We start from the raw sequence: 26065 nt of genomic DNA on the forward strand, positions 1-26065 counted from the left end.
TAGGGCAAGTTGTTTTGTTTTTGAAAAAAGGAAAATTTACTGTCATAAAAAAATAAATAAAGCAGAAAACAAACAAGTAACTGCTGATGGATTGCTCTAGTCAACTATGAGATGTTTCCAACATTCATTCTCCCTTTCATCTGTACTTGAGTTTTAGCTCATCCCTGATCATTCAAGGGAGACCCTATTACTCAGTCTTCCTTAGAGTTGGATGCAACCATGAGACAAAATTCTGGTGAATGCAATGTGAGTGAAGGTGATATTTGCCACTTCCAAGTTTGCTCTTTAAATTATTGAGCATGAAATGCCTTGGCACATATCCAGGACCCTGCTGCTGCAAGAAGGTGAGAAGGAGGAAAACTGCCTGGGTCAGAGAGATGGAGGGCACTTACTGAAGATGTGAAGGCACCCTGATCAAGACCACCTATTTCTGAGCCGTTACCTGAGAGAGAAATGATCTTCTAATATATTTGTGCTACTGTTTCCCTCCCACCCCAGTATATTTTTTATAGACTCTCAGTCTGACCCCTCACTAATTCAACTGCCAAGCAATTAGAAAGGTGAGATTAATTAGATAAAACTCCTTGAGTTGACTTTGAGGGAGATGGTGGGCATAGATTGTTCAGGAGAGTGTATTTATATGCAATGGTCTATGATCAGGATAAACCATGGTAGCTGAGAATAACTTGGTTGACTAAAGCAAAAGGTGTTCACTAAGACATTGATAAATAACCAAGTTGTCCTTCAGTAGGTGAATGGATATATAAACCGGGGTATGTCTAGACAGTGGAATATTATTCAATGCTAAAAAGAAATGAGCTATCAAGTCATGAAAAAACATGGAGGGACCTTAAATGAGCATTACACAGTGAAATAAATCAATGTGAAAAAGCCATACACTGTATGAATCCAACGATATAATATTCTGGAAAATACAAAACTATGGAGACAATAAAAAAGATCAGCAGTTAGTGGGGTAGGAGGGGCAGACAGAACACAAAGGATTTTTAAGGCAGAGAAAATACTCTGTATGATACTATAATGATGATGATAGATGTCACTATACATTTGTCCAATGCACATAAAGTACAAAAACAGGGGTGAATCCTAAGGTAGACTACAGACTTCAGGTGTTTACGATGTGTCAGTGTAGGATCATCAGTTATAACAATGGTACCATTCTGATGGGGGAGAGGGGGGTGTTGATAAAGGGGGAAGAAGGCTTGCATGAATTGGGGCAGAAGGTAGCTGGGAAATCTCCTTGCTTTCCCGTCAATTTTCCTGTGAACGTAAAACTTCTATAAAAGAATAAAGTCCTGAAAACTTCCAATGTTCACTTAAATTGGGTGATTTTATATGTAAAGCACACCTCAATAAAGCTGTTTTAAAAAAGAAAACAAACAAACAAACAAAAACGGTGAATAACAAGGTTCAAATGATTGAAGAATCAAGGTCATTAAGCATTTCAGACAGTCCAGGAGGTTATGTGTTCAACCTTCCTTCTCTACCATGAAAATATGCTGCAAAATCTGGAATAAGTAGCCATGCAACAGCTTCTGATATAGGAAAGCCACTACCTCACACAGCATCATCCCTGTTTACATGGATAAAACATTAGAAAACTCTTCCTGAGGTGGGTCTGAAATCCACTTATCCTTAGTTTCCAATCAGTGGTTCACGTTTTCTCCTTGCAAGTAAATTTAATCCTGGTACTATGTAACACACCTTGAAGTCATAGTTTCTCATGTCTCCTTTAGCCTCTCTATTTTCAAATACACTTCCTCAGGGCTTTTAACTTGTCCCTTACCCCCCATGACTTCTAGGCCCACTGCCATCTGGATCAGAGTGTAATGTGTCTCCACTAGTGTGCTCATGCTATTTAAATGTGTCTGGAACGGAATGTACCACCCTAGGTATGCTCTGATGCGGACATTCACTGTCCTTGTTCTGGGAAATGCACATCTTGTAATAAAGCAGAGGATCAAATTAGCTTCTTGGTTTTTGTTTTGTTTTCCTGGTAGCCCTGCTTTATTATCTAAAACTCATTACTTTTACGTCTTGTCTGAGATGGCACGGGCATGAGGGAACCTAAAAGCAGGGAAACAGAAAGTAACATTTTTATAATAATCTAATGCATGAGCTAAAGAGGAAGGAAGAGATACAAGGAACTGTTCAGTGAAAAAGAATCAGTTGGCATAGTTATGAATTGGATGTGAATATTTGAAAAAAAAAGTCACTGAAATAACTATGAGTTTAAAACAGAAGATATTTAGGGAGTAGGTATTAGGAAGAGATGAAGATTCAATTCTGTTGAAACGTTCGCAGCTAGTTTCTGCTTTACCTGACGGGGAGAGGAGAGAAATAAACTACTTTGGAAATAGATCATGATCAGATGCAAAATGGGACAGGGAGAGGAGAATGCTTGTTCTTATGTACTGTTCAGAACCGTGATGGGAGCAGAACAGATGGTTGGGTGGTTAAGATAAGCACTTAAAGTGAGGCTGTTCTTATCCTAAGCTTATTTCAAACACCCAATTTTCTTGAATCTGCAATATGACATTGGAAATATCACAATCAGGAAGTTTTCAAATGTGATTTCTGGCACTTCCTGAGGCAGTTGTATTCCCCCAAAGACTTTTAATTAAGACTCGGGAGATTAATCCTCACTGCTGGTGGCTGTTGGGGTATGAGCTCACACCTTCACCAAACAGATAAATTCCTGCGGGTAATTGAGCCAAAACACTTTACTATCAAGTCCCAAGGATTTATGGTTGTTTTCGCCACCAAGCCTGTAGAGCTCAACAAATTATGCTTGAAAAAGTAAGATCTAAGCCTCACAAAGTAAAGAAACTTGAAAAAAGCATTTATGTTTCAGAAGACTGCCTGGCAACATACAATAATATGTATCTGGCCTCAAATTCCAGCCCTTCTAACAATGGGTAACTTTGGGCAAGTTCTTTAAATCTTCTGAGCTCCTGTTTTATGATTTGTTCATAAACGCAACATTCTTCATTCATTACTTCCAAATTCATTGTCTACTATCTTCTGCATAGATATAAAGACACAGTGTCTGCTCTAAGGAGTTTACATTCTAGTGGGAAGAAGCCATAGATTATAGTTTTCTATTCTCTTGTTTCAAAAGAGCTACCATGTGCCAAGTACTGTACTAAACAACCTATATAATAAAAGGTTAATATGCAAATCAACCAAACAGAGGAATGACTGGTTGCTATGATGGGCACTGACCACCAGGGGGCAGATGCTCAATGCAGGGGCTTCCCCCTGGTGGTCAGTGCGCTCCCACAGGGGGAGTGCCGCTCAGCCAGAAGCCGGGCTCATGGCTGGCGAGCACAGCAGCGGTGGCAGTAGCTTCTCCTGCCTCCACAGCAGCGCTAAGGATTTCGGACTGCTGGCTTAGGTCCAGGGGGTGGGGGGAGCAGGCCTAAGCCATCAGTCGGATATCCCCCAAGGGCTCCCAGACTGTAAAAGGGTGCAGGGCTGAAAGATGCGCGCCCCCCCCCCCCCCCCGTGCACAAATTTCGTGCACTGGGCCTCTAGTTTCACATAATATTTGCTTATTTATTTTGTATAACAGCTTTATGAAAATAGTATCTTCAATTACAAATGAAAAAACATGATTAAAAAGTTTAAATAATTTGTTTAGGTTACCTTTTGAAATCAGGTAATTTCTAATTCTGTGTTTTTGTATACAGCCTCTGCAACACACTGCTTACATCTGCCTATGTGCTGGGGTGGGGGTTTGGAGGGGACTTTGAGAACCATGGGGGGGCTCCATTCCTAGGCCATAGGACAGGGAATAGTGACATTTAGTTCATAGGGTTTATTCCCAGAGAGGTTCAGGTGAAAGGACAGCACATTTGAAAACTAGTGCAAAGCATGTCTAGTTTGAAACTCTTCCAGCATTTGAAGATGCTACTGAGCAATCTGATAATGTATGAAAGACCAAGGCATGTGGATCGTATGGTCTGGGTACTCAGGAGTGGGAGGTACATGTGGGGAATTGGGGAGGTAAGGAAGAAGAGGAATGGAAACACTTCCTTCCATGAAGTCACCTTCCAAGAGCAGTAGAGCCCATAGATGTTGGGAAGTCCAACTTTTCCAACATGTCATAGATTCAGGAGAAAGAAGATGCAGACCAACTATGTAATTGATCCCAGAAGGACACAATATGGATCAAATGTCAACCTATTACCTCTGGAGTGCAACAGATGATAACAGGCTTTATCTGATGAGCTGTTTTAGAAGGTACAGCAACAGTGGGGTTTTGTTGGTTATCTGTTACGAAAATACACTCACAATTGTACTGTTTAAATTAAAACTCTCCTTGCCACCACTGCATCTCCCTTCTCCCATCATCATCCCCTATTTGCCAACAGTCTTGATACAGATTTGGAAAATTTGCTTCAGGTGTTTACAGCAGCAGTACGGAGGTCTCTGTACCCAGCAGTACTGCATGGATTTCACTGATAACCTCCCACCACCAGGCACCTCTCTCCTAAATGGGTTGCATCTCTCTCCCTTCCACTTTCATTTTTAAAACCATGTAATTAGTCTTCAGCTTTTTAACTTTAATTTGAGTGGGTTCAAATTTCTACCAGTAACAGTTTATGCTTCTGCCCTCCAACCCTAGTAGTAAAGGAATTACCTTTTAATAAAGTTTTCCCATTTTCCCTGTTATTTGCATATATGTGTGTGTGTGTGTGTGTGTGTGTGTGTGTATCTCTACATATATATGCATATACTATATACTTTTTTTTAAATCCTCAGCTGGGGATATTTTCATTTATTCTAATGAAAATAGAAGAGGGTGGAAAGGGAGAGAGAGAAACATCAATGTACAACATCTATTGGTTGCCTTCTGTTGCACCCTGACTGGGGATAGAACCCACAAATGAGGTATTTTCCCTGACCAAGAATTGAACCCACAAACTTTTGGTGAATGACATGATGCTCCAACCAACTGAGCCACCCTGCCAGACATATACTATATATTTTTTATGTGTAATATATATGCACACACATATACAAATACATACATAAGATCATTCTAAAAGGAACAAAGTACCAAAGGAAGAGGGACAATAACAATAGAAGGGGCTCAGTTGGAACAGAAGCTCAATGTGGGGAAATGTGTAATAGAGAATAATTTATCAGTCATTGGAAAGGAGAGAATTAGAGACACTTTATGCTGCCTCACAAAAAAGAAAGTAGATAGTTTGAGATACCACCATCTTTGTTCTATCAGGCATTGGGATTTGCTTGGTTATGAACAGCCATTATGGCTTTTCTGGCATTAGACCTTTAAGAGTTTCAGGATTTGTATTTATCAAACTAGAACCAAGGAATGAGATAAGGGATTTGGGGGTCACTTATCCACTGCTGCAATCAAGTAGGATGGAGAACAACTCTGACATGAGCAGGATGAGCAGCCATTCTGTGATCAAAGGAGTACTAAATGGGATTCAGGAAGCATAGTTTCAGTTTTGACCCTGAGACTAAAGAAAAGGGGAAACAAAAATACTACAAACATTTGTTTAAAATACTGAAACTACTTATTTACATATAGTAATTCCTTTTATCTTAAAACAGCATGTATAAGAGTTTTGATGACCCTATTTTATAAACAAGGATATTGACATTCAGCAAGTTAATTAACTTGCCCAACTTAACAAATCTGATAAACTAATGGAGGCAGGTTTGAGATCAAGAATCTCAGGATTCCAAATTACAGCGCTCTCTAGTCTCCCACCTCACCTTCTAACCAGCTAGGGAAGCCACTCAACCATTCCACCTGTCTGAACCTCTCATTTGCCTGTATAATGAGATAGCTCACATAGATCAGTTGTTTGCAAGTGTATGGGGTGGGGGTGGGGGCTATATGCATTTGAGAGAGAGAGAGAGGCAGAACCTTCAGGATCACAACATCTTGCACAGATTTTTGCTGTATGTAACAGATACCAGCAGAGCTATGCTGACTGAGGCACTGATAAAGGCCCTGTTATCTCATTCCCTCCATCCCCACTGTGACCCTGAAGAGATGCCAAGAGACACATAACTTTGCAGAGAGCAATCTGAAAACATCTGTGTAACATTTGGTGAACAACTATACAAAGTGGGGTAAAAGTAGGTTTACAGTTATTCAAAAGGAAAAAAAAAATATATATAAATATATATATATATATATATATATATATATATATATATATATAATGCAAATCGACCGGACAGCAAAACAACTGGTCGGCTATGACCACAAGGGGGCAGACACTCAACACAGGAGCTGCCCCCAGACCACAGGCTCCGATTGCCCTATCGGGAACTGGGAACTCGGGTGGGTGGTGGCGGACATGGGTAGCGCCGGGCCCCAATTACCTCGCCAGTGGTCCCACACACAGAATGCAACCTGTGGCAGTGGCAGCGGGAGGCAGGGTTGGCTGCCAGCAGCCAGGGAAGATAGGCCCTGATTGCAGGCCAGGCCTAGGGACCCTACCCGTGCACAAATTTCGTGAGCCAGGCCTCTAGTAATAAAATAATCAATAATAATACAAGAATAAACATTTTGTTTCGGGTATTCACCATTGCAAACCTATTGTGCCCCACCTTGTATGTTTGTGTAGGTGGGGTGCAGTAAGCACATTTGACGCTTTTTTCTTTTTTTAAAATGTTTTTTATTGATTTCAGAGAGAGGCAGGGAGAGGGAGAGAGAGATGGAACCATCAATGAAGAGAGAGAAACATTGATAGGCTGCCTCAAACCTGAACATGTGCCTGACCAGGAATCCAATTGTGATCTCCTGGTTCATAGGTCAACACTCAACCACTGGGTCACATGAGCCAGGCAGACTTCACCTTTTTCTGTTGCTCTTCCTCAAAAATCTGATTGGTCAGTTTCACAATGTGAAAATTCATTCAAAAGATAATGATTAAGCATCTATTATGCGCTGTGTCTGAGGAGACAGTCTCACCTCCATGGGCTCACCACCACTGGAATTGGCAGCTGCTTCTTTTTCTGGAAGAAAGATCTGTAATGATGGGGTTGTACAACTCTCCGTTTCTAGCTCTGGCTCCAACACTAAGCTGTGTGATTTGGGAACCTTGTCTCTCTCTGGATGTGGTTCCTCATTCATAAAATGAGTGTAATCTCTAAGACCTCTCCCAGCTCTCACAGCATCTGATGTTATGCCTATTTTATAACTTCAAAAATACAATTAGATACTTTTTTATATCCATAGCGCTGCATCCCATGGACTGACAGTTGCCTGCCATGGATGAAGTTACTTTTTAATAACTATTTATTTGGAGTTTGTTTTAAAATTTTTAAGTATCCCCTTTAGGGCATAAACACATTTATATATCAAGCTATTTAAATGTGAGATGGGAAAAGGATTAACCTCATTATTTTCCTTTCTGATTATGTTGGTTGGACTTTCAGTGTGGATGTGAAGTTGTGTGTCAGGAATATATTTGAGTTTTGTGCTGTGAACAGTGTCTACTGGGGCATGGGGAAAGGAAGTAAAGATTATTTCACAGAAGCCAGGGGTGGGCTATGTGAAGGGATTTAACATCTTCCTTACCTCTACTGCTCTTTTTTTGTCTCATCTTTTATCTTCTCACCCATTTTTGAATGGACTTTTGTGGTTCTTCCACAGAAATCCCCTATTCAAAATACATAAACTGCATAAATGGTAAAATGCTCTCTTGTGTAATAGACACAATGCAATGCATGCAAACTAAGAAACTATTAGCCTAGATTTGTTTTTAATGTTTAACAAATAACAACTACTGGAGAGGTTGAGAGTAAAAGGTATTCATACAATTTGGTGACATTGTAAATTATACAACTTGTTGGATAAGTAATAGAAATTCCAAAAACAGAATGACATTTCTGGTAATACTAGCCTAGAAAGGACAAACATAATTGTATTCATCCCTTCACCAAATATTTATTAAGTACTTACATTAGACCTGAACTGTTCAAATGGGTCAAAAAATTAATTGAAATTTATTTATAGTAGTGAAAACTTGGAACCAATCTAAATGTCCAAAAATAGAATTTTCTAGTGTGGCATATAAATTCAGTCAAATATTATGAAGCCACTTAACACTGAAATATATAAGAATTGAAAGTTACTGAAAATGGTTAGACTATCATGTTACATAAAACAGCAAACTACAAAATGGGTTTGCGCACTAGTATCTCAACCATGTAAAACACATGTTCATATGAACAGAGGTTTGAAAGAAACAGGAAAAAGTACAAATTAAAGGTTTATGAAAGTGGTGCTATTGTACATTATCCTTTGGAAGATTTGGTATTTAATGTAAATATTACAGCACTTTTGTTTAACATTAAGAAAAGGGCTGCATTCCCTAATGATACGGTGTGCATGTGATAGCATTTAGCTACCAAGACTGCTTCAGGTGCACGGTGATGCCAGTCCCACAATGCGGCTGCCTGAGGTCTGACCCTGCCAGCATACCAACTGCACGGATGATTGTACAACCCTTTGGAAACTGCTGATGCTTTCACAGGTCTAATTCTTTCTCCAGGGGGATATTTTAAAGTGGCTCCTTTGCTGATTTCATAAATTTTCTTTTTCAAACTTTTCCCCTCAGTCTCTTTTTAATGAACTTTCTTTAAAAAATAAAAATTCTTCCTGAAGTGTCATGCTGTAGTACTACCTGTGGGTATGATCCCCCTTGTGAGGATGTCAAATTTAATTAGATTGTGCTTTCTGTTACTTAATGACTCAATGAGGCTTACGACTCCAAGATCATAACCTCCCTACCAGGCTGCCGGGTTAGCTCTTTCAAGGAACCACTATTCATATTATCCAACCATAATTATTTTAAGCCATTCCCAGAAAATAATAAAAATAGTAATGCTCCCTTAATTAGACCCTTCACCCAAGGATTGCTAAGCATTTTAGTGAAGATTTCTGCACTCAGTCATTTGCATAATACATCTAAGAAACAGGTGAGCAATATTAGAAAGCATACTTCTTAGGCCCTCCTTAAAAAATATCTTAAAAATACAAAAATGGTATACACTCATTCTCAGTTTCTTTCTTTTCTTCTTTTAATAACTTTTCAACTCACTCACAGATTCCAACGGAATATGACAAAAGATAGAGAATCCAGAACTAGATAACACAATAGACATTTGGTTTAAAAAACAAAAGGCAAACAGATAAAAAGGATATATTTTTCTGGGCTCAAAATGTTCCTTATCATCTGAAGAGCCTGTTCAATTTCTAGCTCCTCATTAATCATTCTGGTCTATAAAGTGCCTGTAAACATGTAACTAAGGAAGCAAAAGCCTGTCCACCTTACAGAAGTCAAAGCACAAAAGAAAAGTCAGCCTTTGATCCATCACTATAGACACTGTCCTCTAGCCATTCAGCTTAAAGCAACACTTGTGAGACCATGTTGCCCTGTGATAGTTTGGCCAGCCCTAGAATGACCTTCCAAGTTAGTCCCTGGGTATTGTGTTCACCATATATACCAAGCAACTAGGACAGTAGGTCTGGCCTCTAGGAAGTGCTTAGTATTAATTCATATTTGTTAAATGACTAAATCTATAGTACTTTTGATTTATTGATCAGAAACAGATTTTCTCAGCTTACAGATTAAATACTTAGCTCAATGAATGGACTTTAATAGTAATTTGAACCAATCAGCTGTAAAGGGTATGTTAGAAATCATTTAGGGAAAATTTGAATATGGACTATTTAATGGATACAATTGACCCCCAATTGAAAAATGGTGCAGCCACTATGAAAAACATTATGAAGTTTCTTTAAAATATTAAAAATAAAACTACCATATGACTCAGCAATTCCACTTCTGGGTATTTATCTGTAGAAATCCAAAACACTAATTAAAAACCCCCCACAAATATATATATATATATATATGATTTTAGAGGCCCAGTGCACAGGGGATGTGTGTGTCCCTCAGACCAGCCTGCACCCTCTCCAATCTGGGACCCCTCGAGGGATATCTGACTCCCCTTTAGCCAGGATCAGGCCTAAAGGGGCAGTCAGACATCCTTCTCACAATCCAGGACTGCTGGCTCCCAACCGCTCGCCTGCCTGATTGCTCCTAACCACTTCTCCTTGCCAGCCTGATCACCCCCTAACCACTCCCTTGCCAGCCTGATCAACACCTAACTGCACCCCTGCCAGCCCGATTGCCCCTAACTGCCCTCCCCTTCTTGCCTGGTCACCCCCAACTGCCCTCCCCTGCGGACCTCGGTCCCCCCCAACTGTACTTCCCTGCAGGCCTGATCACCCACAACTACCCTCCCCTGCTGGCCATCTTGTGGTGGCCATATTGTGTCCACATGGGGGTGGCCACCTTTGACCACAAGGGGGCAGCCATCTTGTGTGTTGGAGTGATGGTCAATTTGCATACTACTGCTTTATTATATAAGATACTCCCCTATGTTCATGACAGCATTATTTGCAACAGCCAAGATATGGAAGCAAACTAAGTCCCCATCAATAGGTGAATGGATAAAGAAAATGTACATATGTGCAATAGAATATTACTCAGCCATAAGAAAAGAATAAAATCTTACCATTTGCAACATGGATGGACCTAGAAGGCATTACACTCAGTGAAATAAGTCAGACAGAGAAAGAAAAATGTCATATGATTTCACTTATATGTGAATTGACCAGTAAACAATTGATAGGTTTTTCTAATTCTCCTCCCAAACTTCATAAGCTGCTCTAAGGAACGACAACCACGAATCTCTACACACCCTTATCTCACTCTCCTGAATGTTAGGCACCTGGCTCAGAATCACTCATGGTTTATAGTCAAGTCCCCTCCTCAGAGAAGAGCCTGTCTCCCCAGCTTCTGAAAATAGTTGTTCGTCTATCCCAGAGAGATAACACCGAAGTTTGATAAATTGCCATTTAGTTCACTTCTACTAGAAGGTGATCCCAGCATATTACATGTTCTTTTGGTACTCCTTGGTTCTCTCTTATCCTATTGCTGACCATTGCTGGAGGAACAGAGCAGTCCATTTACTCTGTTTTATCATCAGAAGCTGTTCTCATAACAGTCGCACAGTGATAAGATCCTCTGGCCTATAGATCTTAGCTTTTGATCACTGGGCCATCCTTTTATAGCCCACATTCTTGCAAAAGTATATGTTAGAAGTTTTAATCCCTTCCAGGGTTGTTGTTCTTTGTGTGTGTGTGTGTGTGTGTGTGTGTGTGTGTGTGTGTGCAATGTAGACATATCACAGATGGGCTTTATAAAGTACATATCTGGCATTATTATAGGAAGACTAGCTCTTTTAACCTCTCCTGAAGAAGAATCTGAGAAACCAGGCCCCTCAAATTTCCCTTTTACTTTATGCCCCACACACCAGCACTGAATAGTATTTTGTAGCCCTTACTTTCTTCTCCCTCCACTCTGTAACAAATTTATATACCCCCCTCCCAAAATATGCATTAGTGTTTTATCCTAATTATTTATTTCATTAGCATCAAGGAATTTAAGGGGTTCTTCTAGAGAGTGAACCTTGGGTTTGCCATTCTGCTTCAAGTTCCTCTACACCCACCCCTTCATAGTGAGGTATCTAAATAATCAGTCACTTGCTTAGGAGTCATGAAATGACTACTATATTGTGAACATGTCCCAGTATAATCTATGCCACGCTTGTCAATTATATCTATAAAGTATCTCTTGAACTTCTCTTCACATAGGTAGATCCTTCTTATCTTTCTGGTTTCAATTTAACCAGTCATCTTACCTAACCACCCATTCTAAGGAATATCTCCTATGCATGTTTTCATCATAGAATTAGTCAGAATATGTATTTACATAATATTTATGGGTTAAAACTCACTTCTTTTACCTGATTCCATACACCAGGTACATATCAAATGGTTAATAAATATTTGTTAACTGTCGTAGTATAACATGCATTCAAAGTCCAGGTTTACCCTGCTTAACTGATTTTTTTTATTTATTTCTAAACTATTTTCCTCTTAAAATAGAATTATCCCTTCTGTTCTTCTCTATTTTTGCTTCATCTTTCCTATCTTTCTTATATCTCTTATTATCATCTTGCCCCTTCTTTCCTCTTTTCTTCTCTCTTCTCTGCTACCCTTTTTATGAAATTTATGGGTGACATCTCACATATAAACAACAGAAATGATAGTTGGTTCACATTTTTTAAAGATTATAACTTTCAATCATATGATTTTGCTTAGCTTGGCAACAGCTGTGATTTTAAGTCTTACCAAAATTCAGTCATGTTGGTATTGGTTCAGAGGAGAATAATGATAGAGCATTCAACATTCTACTAATTCATATTAGTCACATAGCTATCTAAACACATTGATATATATTTGTACATAAAAAGTACAATCTTGGAAAAAAGTAATGTAAGCCAGGCCATAGAGACAAAATATGAGATGTGTGAATTAGTAGAGCCTGCCTTCAAATGGGAGAGAACATCATTCCTGTCTGTTTCTACAAATTTAATGTGTTTTTTTTTTTCAAATCCTCCTTATTGTATGCAGGCTCCAGTCTTTCCAATACTCATCTAAATTCTTGAAGAGATGGCACAGTATTATAGAAAACATCCTTTCATAGAGCCTCCTGTGATAGTATTGATGAGAAATCAATGTTGTCAAGGCTAAGTGATGCATTAACTATCATTTGTTTTAGGTGTTTTTTTAAAATTGATTTTAGAGAGAGGAAGAGAGAGATAAAAACATTAGTGATGAGAGAGAACCACTGGTGAGCTGCCTCTGGCATACCCAAGCCTGAAACCTGGGTATGTGCCTTGACTAGGAATCGAACCATGACCTCCTGGTTCATGGGTTGAACCCCCATCACTGAGCCATGCCAGCTGGGCCATTAACAATTCTTAAAGTATATCAAGTGTGTAAGAGGCACACTTAAATGTACAACTTCATCACTAGTTCCCCTAGAATATTTACAGCTCAGGCTCTTGAATTACATAGACTTAGGTTTTAGTTCAGATTTCACTACTAATCATGTCACTTTGGTCAAAACATTGAACTCTCTGAACCTCACCTTTTTATTTGTAAAATAAAGATAATAAATTAATTATTAATACAGAAAGTACTCAATTAAATGATAGCTATTACTATTATTGTGATTTTCATCTCCATTACTATGTTATTGTGGTATCAGTTGCATTACTTTTTCCTGTTAAATGTGAAAATAATTTGCCAAAATAAGGGAGGTCAATTTTAAGTGCTATCAATATAGAAAACATGTCAAGTAAAGCAAATGTGGGTACAATAAGAAAACTAGCACAGATTTTCCAAAGAAGATTAGCATTAATCCATGAAGGAAGCTAGGGTCTTTAGGATAAGCAGGTAGCCTATTCACTATCTCATCTAGTATTTCCTACAGGCTCTTTCAAATGATAACCTGAGGTACTGCTTGGGAAATATCAGCTCTATCACCTTGCTCTAGGGTTCAAGACATTAAGTGGAATTTAATAAGTAGTAAAATATTTGACAAATTCAAATCCAAATAACTGTCATGTTTTATAAGAAGTTGAATAAATCCAGCACTTAATTTTCTCTAAATTTTTTTCCATTACGGTTTGTAAGCTCATAGAAATTTCACAATCAAAAGACACCAGAACTCCTTTTAAAAATGTTTTCTTGGGGGGATTATAGTCTTTTTCTACCAAATGAAAATACTGAGAGAAAAAATGAATAGAAACATTTGCCTTTCACATTCTCAAGATTTTACACAATTCATTTACTTATTTAAGAAAAACAAAAGAAAATCTAGAAGTTATAATATATCCTGAGAGGATTTACAAATGAAATTTAAATTCAAATCAATGTTAATACCAAAGAGCTAAAATTAACTGGAAATTCATGCTTATTTAAAATTTTGAATAAACTATACAAAAAGATAATGAGACAAACATGTGCATTTATAGAATTGCATGTCAGTCATGCCAGATCCCTGTGAGGGAATTCCCAACACGACCTCATTCGTCTGTGAGGACACAGAGTAATTCTTGTTTAGACATACACATTCATTTACTTGTCCATCCTGGTCAGCCCTCCACTGCTTGATGGTTTCCTTCCACTATGAATGTGCATGTCCAGTTGTCTGCTTCTTAGAGCAGACATTTACCTTCCTCATCCGCCAGCCATTGGAGGAGGACTGAGCCCATGCAGATGATCAATTCCACCCATTCTTCTGGGAGGGTTTCCTGGGAGCCCTCTTCCATCATCATATCTGGAATCAGATGAGTTTCCATAGCCTCTTCCCTTTTTCATATCTTTCTGAAGCAGAGTTTTGAAAAACAAAACCACGAACTCAGCTATTCCCCAGAAGAAATCTGTTATCAAAGATAATCTCTATGAGGACTGACTCCTGCTGTCCAACACTTGTCTGTTCTCGATGTAGACCATCTTGATCCTTGTTCCCCTTTTCCCAGGCAAATTGAAAGTATTAATATAGTTTAATAAGTAAATATTTTTAGGTTACCTAATTGACTACTCATCTTTGTATAATTAAAACTCCGAATTTGAAGAAAATTAAAAGGCTATGTATTTAGTACTGTTGGTGTCCTTTTTCAACTTCTGAAAGTGTTCATTGTTAATTTGTTCTAATTTATAAATAAATCACATTGTATTTAAAAAAATAAATAATAAAATTTTGATAGGCTAGAGATAAATTTGCTAGTTGGATAGCACTGAATTGCACTCCTAGATACCAATAATTACAGGTAATTTCCAATATACAAAGGAAACATTCCAAAATTCCATTTATAATTCAGTCATTTGGAACTGACAACACACTTTCTCCATAGAAAGTCTTTCATAATTTGTGGTTAAGTTCATACATAAGGCCACAAATGCTACTTCTACATAAAATCATTATGAAACATTTTATATCTATAGAAGGAAATTAATTTTTACTCTTTCAATAATAAAATTATAAATGGCAATAAAATGTATTATTTTATATTTATTTGAAATTTTATGCATTGGATAAAAGGATGGCAAAACTCAAAAGAGAAGAGAGTTTATGTCTCTAGTAGTTTCTGAAGAAGGTATAAGGGGATCTATAAGGCCTTCAGTAGTTATTAGGCCTGATTCTCTTTTTCCCTAAATAATTTCAGATCTTACAGGTGGTACAGGTAGGTTTTCAATGATCAGTTATTGACTAAAAAAATATAATAGAGAGATAAAAAGGAGGTTACTGAATTACAAGGAAATGGAGTTATAAGAGGAAAGAAGGTTTTATTTATTTATTTATTTATTTATTTTTTATTTTTCGCTTAAAGTATTACAAAGGGTATTACATAAGTGTCCTTTTTTCCCCCCCACCCTTGACAAACCCCTACCCTCCCTTACCCCCCAGTGTCTTATGTCCATTAGTTATGCTTATATGCATGCATACAAGTCCTTCGGTTGATCTCTTACTCCCCTCCCTCCTGCCCCCCAACTCTCTCTGGCCTTCCCACTGCAGTTTGACAATCAGTTTGAGGCAGCTCTGCCTCTGTATCTATTATTGTTCAAAAGTTTGTAATGGTCTTTATTATCCATGAATGAGTGAGATCATGTGGTATTTTTCCTTCATTGACTGGCTTGTTTCACTTAGCATAATGCTCTCCAGTTCCATCCATGATGTTGCAAATGGTAGGAGTTCCTTCTTTTTAACAGCAGCATAGTATTCCATCGTGTAGATGTACCACAGTTTTCTAATCCATTCATCTACTGATGGGCACTTAGGCTGTTTCCAGATCTTAGCTATGGTGAATTGTGCTGCTATGAACATCTGGGTGCATATATCCTTTCTGATTGGTGTTTCTGGTTTCTTGGGATATATTCCTAGAAGTGGGATCACAGGGTCAAATGGGAGTTCCATTTCCAATTTTTTGAGGAACCTCCATACTGCCTTCCATAGTGGCTGCACCAGTCTGCATTCCCACCAGCAGTGCACAAGTGTTCCTTTTTCTCCACATCCTCTCCAGCACTTGTCGTTTGTTGATTTGTTGATGATGGCCATTCTGACAGGTGTGAGATGGTACCTCATTGTTGTTTTGATTTGCATCTCTCGGATGATTAGTGACTTTGAGCATGTTTTCATATGTCTCTTGGTTTTCTGAATGTCCTCTTTTGAAAGGTGTCTATTTAGATCCTTTGCCCATTTTTTGATTGGATTGTTTATCTTCTTTTTGTTAAGTTGTATGAGTTCCCTATAAATTTTGGAGATTAAGCCCTTATCAGATATGACGTTGGCAAATATGTTTTCCCAAGAGGTGGGTTTTCTTGTTGTTTTGTTGATGGTTTCTTTTGCTGTGCAGAAGCTTTTTATTTTGATGTAGTCCCATTTGTTCAGTTTCTCTTTAGTTTCAACTGCCCTAGGAGCTGTATCAGTGAAGAAATTGTTTTGGCATATGTCTGAGATTTTGTTGCCTTTGTATTCTTCTAGAATTTTTATGGTTTCCTGTCGTACATTTAAGTCCTTTATCCATTTTGAGTTTATTCTTGTGTATGGTGTAAGTTGGTGCTCTAGTTTCATTTTCTTGCATATGTCTGTCCAATTTTCCCAACACCATTTATTGAAGAGACTATCTTGGCTCCATTGTATGTTCATGCCTCCTTTGTCAAAAATTAATTGAGCATATTGGTTCGGGCTAATTTCTGGACTCTCTATTCTATTCCACTGGTCTATATGTCTGTTCTTGTGCCAGTACCAGGCAGTTTTGAGAACAGTGGCTTTGTAATACAGCTTGATATCTGGCATTGAGATCCCACCTACTTTGTTCTTTCTCAGGATCGTTGCAGCTATTCGGGGTCTTTTTTTATTCCAGATGAATTTTTGGAGAGTTCGTTCTAGATCTTTGAAGAAGGCCATTGGTATTTTAATGGGAAGTGCGTTGAATGTATAGATTGCTTTGGGTAGTATGGACATTTTAATGATGTTGATTCTACCAATCCAAGAACATGGTATGTTCTTCCATCTGTTTATGTCTTCCTCTATCTCTTTTTTCAACGTCCTGTAGTTTTCTGAGTAGAGGTCTTTAACCTCTTTAGTTAAGTTTATTCCTAGGTATCTTAATTTTTTTGGTGCGATGGTAAATGTGATTGTTTTTCTGATCTCCCTTTCTGAAAGTTCACTATTGGTGTATAGAAATGCCTCAGATTTCTTGGGGTTAATTTTGTATCCTGCTACATTGCCAAATTCATGTATTAAGTCTAGTAGCTTTTTGATGGAGTCTCTAGGGTTTTGTATGTATAATATCATGTCATCTGCAAATAAGGACAGTTTTACTTCCTCTTTTCCAATTTGGATGCCTTTTATTTCTTCTTCTTGCCTAATTGCAATGGCTAATACTTCCAGTACTATGTTGAACAGGAGTGGTGAGAGTGGGCATCCCTGTCTTGTTCCTGTTCTTAGGGGAAATGGTGTTAGTTTTTGTCCAAGGAAAGAAGGTTTTTAATAAGCATGTAGAAATGTCTAGAAATGTAGGAGATCATCTGGGAGGAAATTATTGAACTGTATGCAGATAATGATAGAGGTGTAGGATTGTTCATAATCCTTTGGCAGCAGGTTAAGAAAATGTTGGGGCAGAAATAGGTTCTATGAGCCATCCATAGAGTGGTAGGGATATTTCTTTCTAACATTTTGTTTGGCAAATGAGAATGCCCATAAGTGGCGAGAGGGTAAACACTTGGAAGGCTCTGTTGTGGTGTACTTATTGAGACTTTCAAGCTTGTGGAAAGAACACTTTTGTTTATCTTTAGCAGGTTAATATGCAAATGTTGGCCAGTGCTGTCCAGCCATGTACTAGGTATTGGGTTTTGGCATTTTAGCACATCATGAGACTGTTTCTTAATTTGTAGCAAAAAGTACATGGGTGGTATAAAAAGGGCATTTGATATTATATTCATCCATACTGTAGTGTTATGCCATTGTGGTTATTTTCATTTATTTCAAAATTTGTTTGATTTTTAGGTTCCCATTTGACAGTAGACCCAGCAAAAAGTCCAGAGAGACACCATGAATAACGTTTCCTTGTAATAAAATAGCATTTCCCCTAGTCCATAGGCTCTGTCACTTTCAATTAAACAGTGGCTCAATCAGCATGAAGACAGCCTTCGGATTTTTGCCATTGAAAGGTCTCTCCTTTGTGACTAAGCCTTTTCCAGCTGTTGAGAAGTTCACCAATTGCTGCCTCAGCTCCTTGGAACCCACTCAGCTTGCAGGCGCCAATGCATTCACTGTACTGGTAATTAATGCTGTTAGCTTTGTAATTAAAAAGAAAAACTTTTTGCCTTTATGCTCAGAATGATAATGCTGCAAGTAAAAATTAATTAAAACGAGATGAATTGCCTTCAGTTAAACAAAATGAAAGGAGAAAGGGAGGGGTGAGAGGAGGAGGAAACTGACTAAAAGTTTGTAGCCTTATTAGTGAAGCAAACCAAGGGGGTTGGGCTTTACATTTTCTCCTGATCCTTTTTCTTTTGTGTCACAGTCTGGGCTAATGGAGCCAAAAACTATCAGTTGGTGAGGAAACACAAAAATGTTTCACGTTTCTTCCAGTTAGCTATGGGTCGCCATGAGGACTACAAACGTGAACACCCATGTTTGTTTAAGCCCCCCTTTCAAATTCCTCCTATTGGCCTGTTTGAAGTAATGAGCTGTGAAATTGGCTCTTATGTAATTATTAATTAGATCTGAGGCCTGATTTTTTTAACACTTGATTCAGTAAAAAAGTCTGATTCTTTTTATTTGTCAAAGTCCTGTCAAATTCAATCACTGATCAGAACAGTGTTTGAGTGAGAAAATCTGACTTCTCCCCACCCCAAAGCACAAGCCTGGTGAGAGCCAAGTTCTTCATCTTCCACTCATTTTTCTAAGTTTAGCCTCCCATTTCTATCAGAGGGTCACAGATTCTTCTGTTTTTTTTTTCCATTTTAATTTTTTTTTCCAATTGCACTTGACATTCAGTATTATATTAGTTTCAGGTGTACAACATAGTAGTCAGACATGTATATAAGCTACAAAGGGATCCCCCGTAAGTCGAGGGCACAGCTTCTTTTTCATTAGTGTCATGCAACAGTGCCCTACACTTCATGAAGGAATAGCAATCAATTAATCAATAAACATGTGCTTAATGAAATCCAAGTGTGAACCTTAGGATTATGTCAAGGGCTTCAAGGGCTATAAACACAGTGAAAAACCCTTGATGTCAAAGAATTAATACATTCACTAGAAGAAAGAAAGCTAAGTTATACAAAACAGTTATAAGTGGACAATTGAAGGCTAATGGCTCTGACGCTCAGAGTGAAATGAGAGTCTATGTTAAGGGAAGGCACATTGAGATGGAAGTGAGTAAGGACTTCATGGAGAGAATGAATCAAAAGAAAGGAGCAGAAAAAAGGACACAGTTGATGAAAGGATTTTCAACACAGCTCAGAACACATAATTTTCATCATCTTGGTCATCATCCAAGAGTGGGGGAAAAATCAGCAGGTAAATAGTTGTGGAATTTATCTAGCACCCTAGGCGGCTTCTTTTGTACTCTAACAATGTCACACCTTGGACATTCCACCCCTTAAGGCCTTGAATCTGTGAGATGCCTTTGCTACATTTTCAGCCAGAAACACATCCCCACAGTTTATAGATGGGGATCATCATATGGTTCATCTCTCAAAGTTAAGACCCTGGTCATGGTGTACGAACTAAGCACATTTAGAGAAACACACATTGAACCAACAGTTCTCCACATGGGTTTTGAAATTAGTACCAGAGGAGATGCTGGGGAGCCATCAAATGATGTCCTGGAAATTCTAAATAAAGTCCTCCAAATTCCACAGTCATCCATGTTTCGCTCCACTTCGCTATCATTGCCAGGTAACAGCTTTTCAAGAAGACGGTAGTAAATGCGACCATACGACTTCTCTAATGTCTGTTCTCAGACATTACGGAATATAAAATTAGATTCCTTAGATTAAAGAACAGAGTTGATATTCTCTTAGTGAGTCATCTGTACTTGTGCAAAGGAAACTTGCAAAAGTCCTTTCAACCAAAGATGTTTAGAGAAAAAGGTTCACTTGGTCCATTCAATGTCTAGATGGAAAGCCTGCTGACAGTCTGTGGAGCCCCACAGAAGCTTCCCAGATGCATTGTAAAGGCTTTGGCTTGGCTGCAGAGCATCTCAAGTTCCAAGGGAAGAAAATCACTCCTAGCTCCCAGTAGTTCAGCCTGAGAAAGGGGACTGTTTGAGAAGCATTTTTTTTGTTGTTGTTGTTAAGCAACAGGGTACATTTGCTGCCTGAGGCAAGGAAGGTCCTGAATCTCAGATGAGCACAGGCTTAAACACAAAGAAAGTAGAGCTATTAGGTTAAATGAACCTAGCTGGGCTTTGATGGATGTCAGATGGGCTTCTGAGCAGCTGCTGAACTACTCAAACTAGGGAGAGGCCAGTACCAACTAGAAGCATCCTTTTACTACAGGAGTAAGAAATTAGTAAGCAAGGGAAATTTATTTTTCCCTCCCTACCCCCTGCCTGCCTTTATGCCTGACAATGAGCTGTTAAGTTGTGTGGCATTGACAAAGCTAAAGTACACAGTTGATTATTTTTCCAGTTTCCCTTCATCATTCCTTAGAATCTTGTAGAAAAGGAAACTGCCCTTTAAAATATATGGGGGTTTGCAAGAAAAAAAATGTGCAGCCACATTTTAATTAAGAAATGATAGACTAGATTATATGATGACACAAGAAAAAATGGACCTTGAACTAATGAAGCGGCGTGAAGAAAATGGGCCAGAGTAGAAATGATAGTAAATTACTACTAGTTTAAGGTGAGTTATTGATATTCTGTGACCTCTATGAATTTCACTTTGCAGTTCAATGTGTAACGGTCACATGGTTTATTTGAGTCTCCCTTCCTAGTTCCAGAAGGCATAGCAACATGCTCTGTGAACAGCAGAGAATTCTCCTGCTGAATGGTTCGTAGACTCTCCACTTGAAGTGCTGAACTTACAATCTGGTTCGAGCAAAGAACTGCTGACTGGCAGCTGGCATGTGCACAACTATTGGCTCCAATACTTTAGGGCTTGGCTGTTAGAAACAAATGCAGTGAGATCACGGATCTTGGAGTTGGCTGCACAGGACACAGACTATCTCTGTGCACACTCTTTCTGTGATAGTTCAGTTTTCTTCTGTTTTGCATGATGGATAGGGGCTTTTCTTAGTCTTTTATGGTCTAATCATAGATCCCATGGATTGGGGAATAAATAAATTCCTACTTATTATAAGACCTTTTTCCATCACTTTCAATTTTTCATTTTAACTTCTTTTGGGATAAGAATATTGGGAGAAATAAGAAAGAATGAAAGGGCATACACAGAGAATAATTTGAGATGACCAAATCCTGCCTGATGATAAAAAAGGTGAAATTTAGCAAAAGACATACATGGTGGCGCTAGCCAGTTTGGTTCAATAGATAAAGTGTGGGCCTGTGGACCAAAGGGCCTTGGGTTTGATTCTGGTCAAGGGCACATACCTCGGCTCCTCCCCCACCCGGGCCCTGGTCAGACCACATGCAGGAGGCAGCCAATCAATGTGTTTCTCTCACATTGATATTTCTCTCTGTCTTTCCCTCTTTCTTTCACTCTCTCTAAAAATCAATGGAAAAATAACCTCGGGTGAGGATAAGAAATAAAATAAAAGGACATACATGGTGAAAGACATTGTAGTCAGCTTTGAGGCTTCAAAACTTCATTCATTCATTCATTCATTCAAATAAGAAATCCATTTCACCAAAGGAAAATGACTTATTGTTTAAAACTCAACCATAAAATTAGCATCAGAGCTGACTGCTTTTTAGTGTAGATTATTAGAAAAGGAAGACATTTTTTTCTAAATGTGTTAACTTATAACAAAAACAAGTCCTCTTCTGAAAAATGGAATGTATTTTTTCTTCCACATTCCAATTTTTAATTCTCTGCTCTTGACTGGAGGGCATGAGTACTTGAATTTCTTGATATTGAAAATGGAAACTCCTATTTATTATAAGACCTTTTTCCATCACTTTCAATTCCGAAGTGTAATGCACATCCTGGAATTATGCTTCATGGAGTATGTGGGACATGTTTTAGATCCTTGGGACATGTTTCAGATATTTTATATAATAATATGCTCTTTTAAATTTCACAATCCATATAAACATATTAAAGGCTTTAAATCCATATCCACCAAACTGTTTGAACATAAACATATATTTTTAAATGTAGTACAATTAAGGGATTAATAAGTACAAATTGACAGTAACAAAATAGTCATTGGGATGTAAAAAGAAACAGCATAGGGAATACAGTCAATAATATTGTAACAACTATGTATAGTGCCAGGTGGGTACTTGAATGATCAGGGGAATACTTCATAAATTATATAGATGTCTAACCATTATGCTGTATGCTGGAAACTAATGTAAACTAATATAGAATGTCAACTGTAATTGAAAAAAATAAATGTAATACAATTATTTTTCTGCAGAACAAATATTCTAAAAGATATGATTTGGGAAATGCTAATATAGTGCAAAGAAAATGGACTGATACTCAAGAAGGCTGATATTCACTTTCTGGTTTTTCTAATAAAGTGTGCCTATATTAACTTTTAAAAATTTACACATACACATTCATGGATTCACAGAGGAAAAGATGAAAGGAGAAAGGAAGGAAGCTGGGGATGGAATTAGAGAGGAGAAAGAGAGAGACAGAGATAGAGAGATTGGTTTTGCCCTAAGCCTTAATAATTTAATCTCCAAATATTTGTTTTTTTATATGTAATAGTGAAAGTAGTGTTGTATATCAGGAAAAGAAAAGAAAATTACATTTGAATATATACTGTGTGCCACTCACTTTTAAAAGGTACATTATATATGCTATTTCATAAAGTTACCAGAATAATTGCAAAAAGCACCATTTTAAGGTCATTTTCTACTCCCAAAATGCTATGCCTCTACAATATACACAATATATATTATTTCAAAAATAACATTTGCCTTTTGAAATAAGCCATTTCAAAATCTGAAATATAAAACTGAAGACACTAAGATTACCTTCTCAAAAACATGCCTGTATGAGTATAATTAATTTGGAATGCAGGCCTCGTCCTAATGTAACATGTTATTAAAATCCACTCTCTACTGTCTATACCCGTGGTTGGCAAACTATGGCTCGCGAGCCACATGCGGCTCTTTGGCCCCTTGAGTGTGGCTCTTCCTAAGCCTTAGGAGTACCCTAATTAAGTTAATAACAATGTACCTACCTATAAAGTTTAAGTTTAAAAAATTTGGCTCTCAAAAGAAATTTCAATCATTGTACTGTTGATATTTGGCTCTGTTGACTAATGAGTTTGCTGACCACTGAACACCATTCCTCAAACAAAGCAAAGGTGAATCTAAGATCAGTATCAGGGATAACATATAAATCCTATAAACAGTATCCTTTTATCTTAATTGTGCAATTCTGTTCAGTGTGTTGAAGAGTGCAAAATTAAAATCAGTAACAATTTAATATATTTCAACCTTTGTTTTTGTTCTTGTTTTGCTTAGACTCTACAGTGACAATGCTAATGATTGTTGATAAATGAGCAGAGCAGGAAAAAAAGGAGCGCAGGAAATTTCCCCATTATATACAAGGTAATGAAGTATGGAATGAAACATCTACCACACAGCCAGGTTCACGGGCTTCATACATGTCTCTTGACCCAATTAGTGTGGAGGTATTGTAATTACAGAATATCTACTCCCATCCCCATCAATTATCTTCACCATCATTTACTAAACTCTCACACGAGCATTTAATTCTCATAAGAAACCTTAGAGACGCTGCTAGCCCTATTTTAAATATAAACAAGCTGAGGTTCAGAGAGAATTGTGAGTGGCCAGAGGTCACACAACACACTGCCTGGGACTCAAACTCAAGCTATGTAACTCTGAAAACATGCTTTCATCACTGCTTAGTTCGACCACACATTAAACCAAGCTCTCCTGTGTGTCTTAAAGTTGGTGGGGGCATAGAGAATCAGGAGGCTGACATTTAAAGGCCAGTTCAAATAAATGCTCTGATCGGGGTTTCTCAGCCTTGGCACTGCTGACATTTTGGGATGAACAATACCAAAATGGTATTGTGATGGACAGCCTTAAGCATTGTAGGATGCTGAACACGATCTCTGGCTTCTATTAACTAGATGCAATTAGTGTCTACACCTTCCCCCATCAAGATGTGACAGCCAAAACCACATGGCCAACTGTTTCTGGGGAACAAAATCACCCAAGGTTAAGAAGTTCTGTCTAGGAATGATGCCTTTACCATACCACCTGAGTAATCAACCCTGCAAGGGTCCCAATATTTATCACAAGCCTTCTGGGGCTTGGATCTCCCTGGTTCTCTCCTACCAAGGGACTGGCTCCCTCAAAGATTCACTAAACAACATGATCCTTTTGGCTTTCACTAAGCTAATCAAGCCCTTTTAGTCATTGGAGCATTATTTTTATCTTGCCTGACATTTCTGAAAAATTGTTAAGATCTTAGAACAGAAACATAAAATAGCTGAAATTTTGGGAAAAAAACTCTGATATTTTAACTATGCCTGTATAATGGTGATCTGCTTAAATATCTGTCCTGACTTCTGCAGAGGGTTACTAGTATATGCTACCATGGCTAACAAGACTGCATTTTCTGTGTCCACTTGTCTGGAATACTTGCTCCATGGCCCCAACTCAGGTACAAGATATACAGGAAGGAAGGACACAAAGAAGAGAAAGAAGGTACCTGTGTCTAATGCCTTTATACAAAATCCATTTAATGGATGGCACTAGAGTCCCTTCCCTAAATTGTCATGTCCGTTTTCTAATCTCTCTTCCCTGTGGCAAATAAAATCAGCCCAAGAGATTCTAGTCTACCTGCCTCCGCTCTAAAATTAGCTAAGGAAATGCAAACCTGATAGCAAGGCATCCCAAATACTAAATTTAGTCTGGTATTTGCTGACTTCAGCAGAAAATGTACTCAATATAAAAATGAAATGATGACATGGGTATCTTTTTTTTTTTTTTTTTTGAAGTAGCAATGCTAAACCACTCTACCTGCACTACCTGCAGTCTTAAAAACAGATGGAGTTTTGTGCTTTTATTTTTCTCCCTCACTCCATGCATCAACACTATATCCTATGACCATAACTCAACTGACAAGGTTTTGATGATTCACAAGGTGAGAGTGAATTCAGCTTAGTTCTCCCCATGTGGCTAGGTATAGCTATGCTTTAGAAACTATGAGTAGTAGACTTGCATTTGTGTCATGTCATCTGTGATAGTCTGAGTCTAGAATAAAGGGAATCTATTCCAGATATTCTTCTGTGAGGGTTGCTGACCTCACCACAGGACTATGAAATATATGTATAGTCCCCAATCGGGAGAGGGAAATGGATGGCTTGGGGTTCAAATCATGATATGCTGCTGAATGAATGCCCAAGTGGGAACACACATGCACACACACAGCTGTATGTCTCTGTCTTGATAAAGGGCACTTACTAAACTACAGAAAACAGAAGTGACTACCTAGCTCCCTATGTTTTAGAATGATAGCTTGATATCCACACATCCCAGAATATGTAATCCAGAATGTATGCTTATAAAAACAAAAGATAAAGATTGGTGAAATCTAGATCTATTGTAAGCCAGGAATCCTATTCTTAAATCCCTAATTAAATTTAATATAAGATACTATATTAAGGAATGTGCTGTTTGATTCATTGAATAAATTGACAGTAACCTTAAACAAATGATTTAAAATTTTTATATTATTGAAGCAGAGAACATAAATTAATTTGCAAAGCAATCAATAGGTATCAGAATATTAAAAAATAGACCTTACCATTAGTGGTGGAATATAAGGTATATAACAGTTACATAAAAGCATCATACACTTTAGATTTAAACTTTAAAAAAACTTTAATCCTCACCCAAGGATATGTTTATTGGTTTTAGTGAGAGAGGA

At 38.0% G+C, this 26065-nt stretch overlaps 1 protein-coding gene and 1 pseudogene across 4 annotated transcripts in view; both read right to left on the reverse strand.

Moving 5' to 3' along the window:
- Window positions 1-26065, reverse strand: part of LSAMP (limbic system associated membrane protein) — a 626753-nt gene that overhangs the window by 404826 nt on the left and 195862 nt on the right. The gene's annotated exons all lie outside the window — the stretch shown is intronic.
- On the reverse strand, window positions 13948-14455 carry LOC139002164 (selenoprotein K-like; annotated as a pseudogene).

This window comes from Myotis yumanensis, unplaced genomic scaffold, assembly GCF_028538775.1.
Source record: "Myotis yumanensis isolate MYYU_CA2020_CCGP unplaced genomic scaffold, mMyoYum1.0.hap1 SCAF_2, whole genome shotgun sequence".
Taxonomy (NCBI): Eukaryota; Metazoa; Chordata; class Mammalia; order Chiroptera; family Vespertilionidae; genus Myotis; species Myotis yumanensis.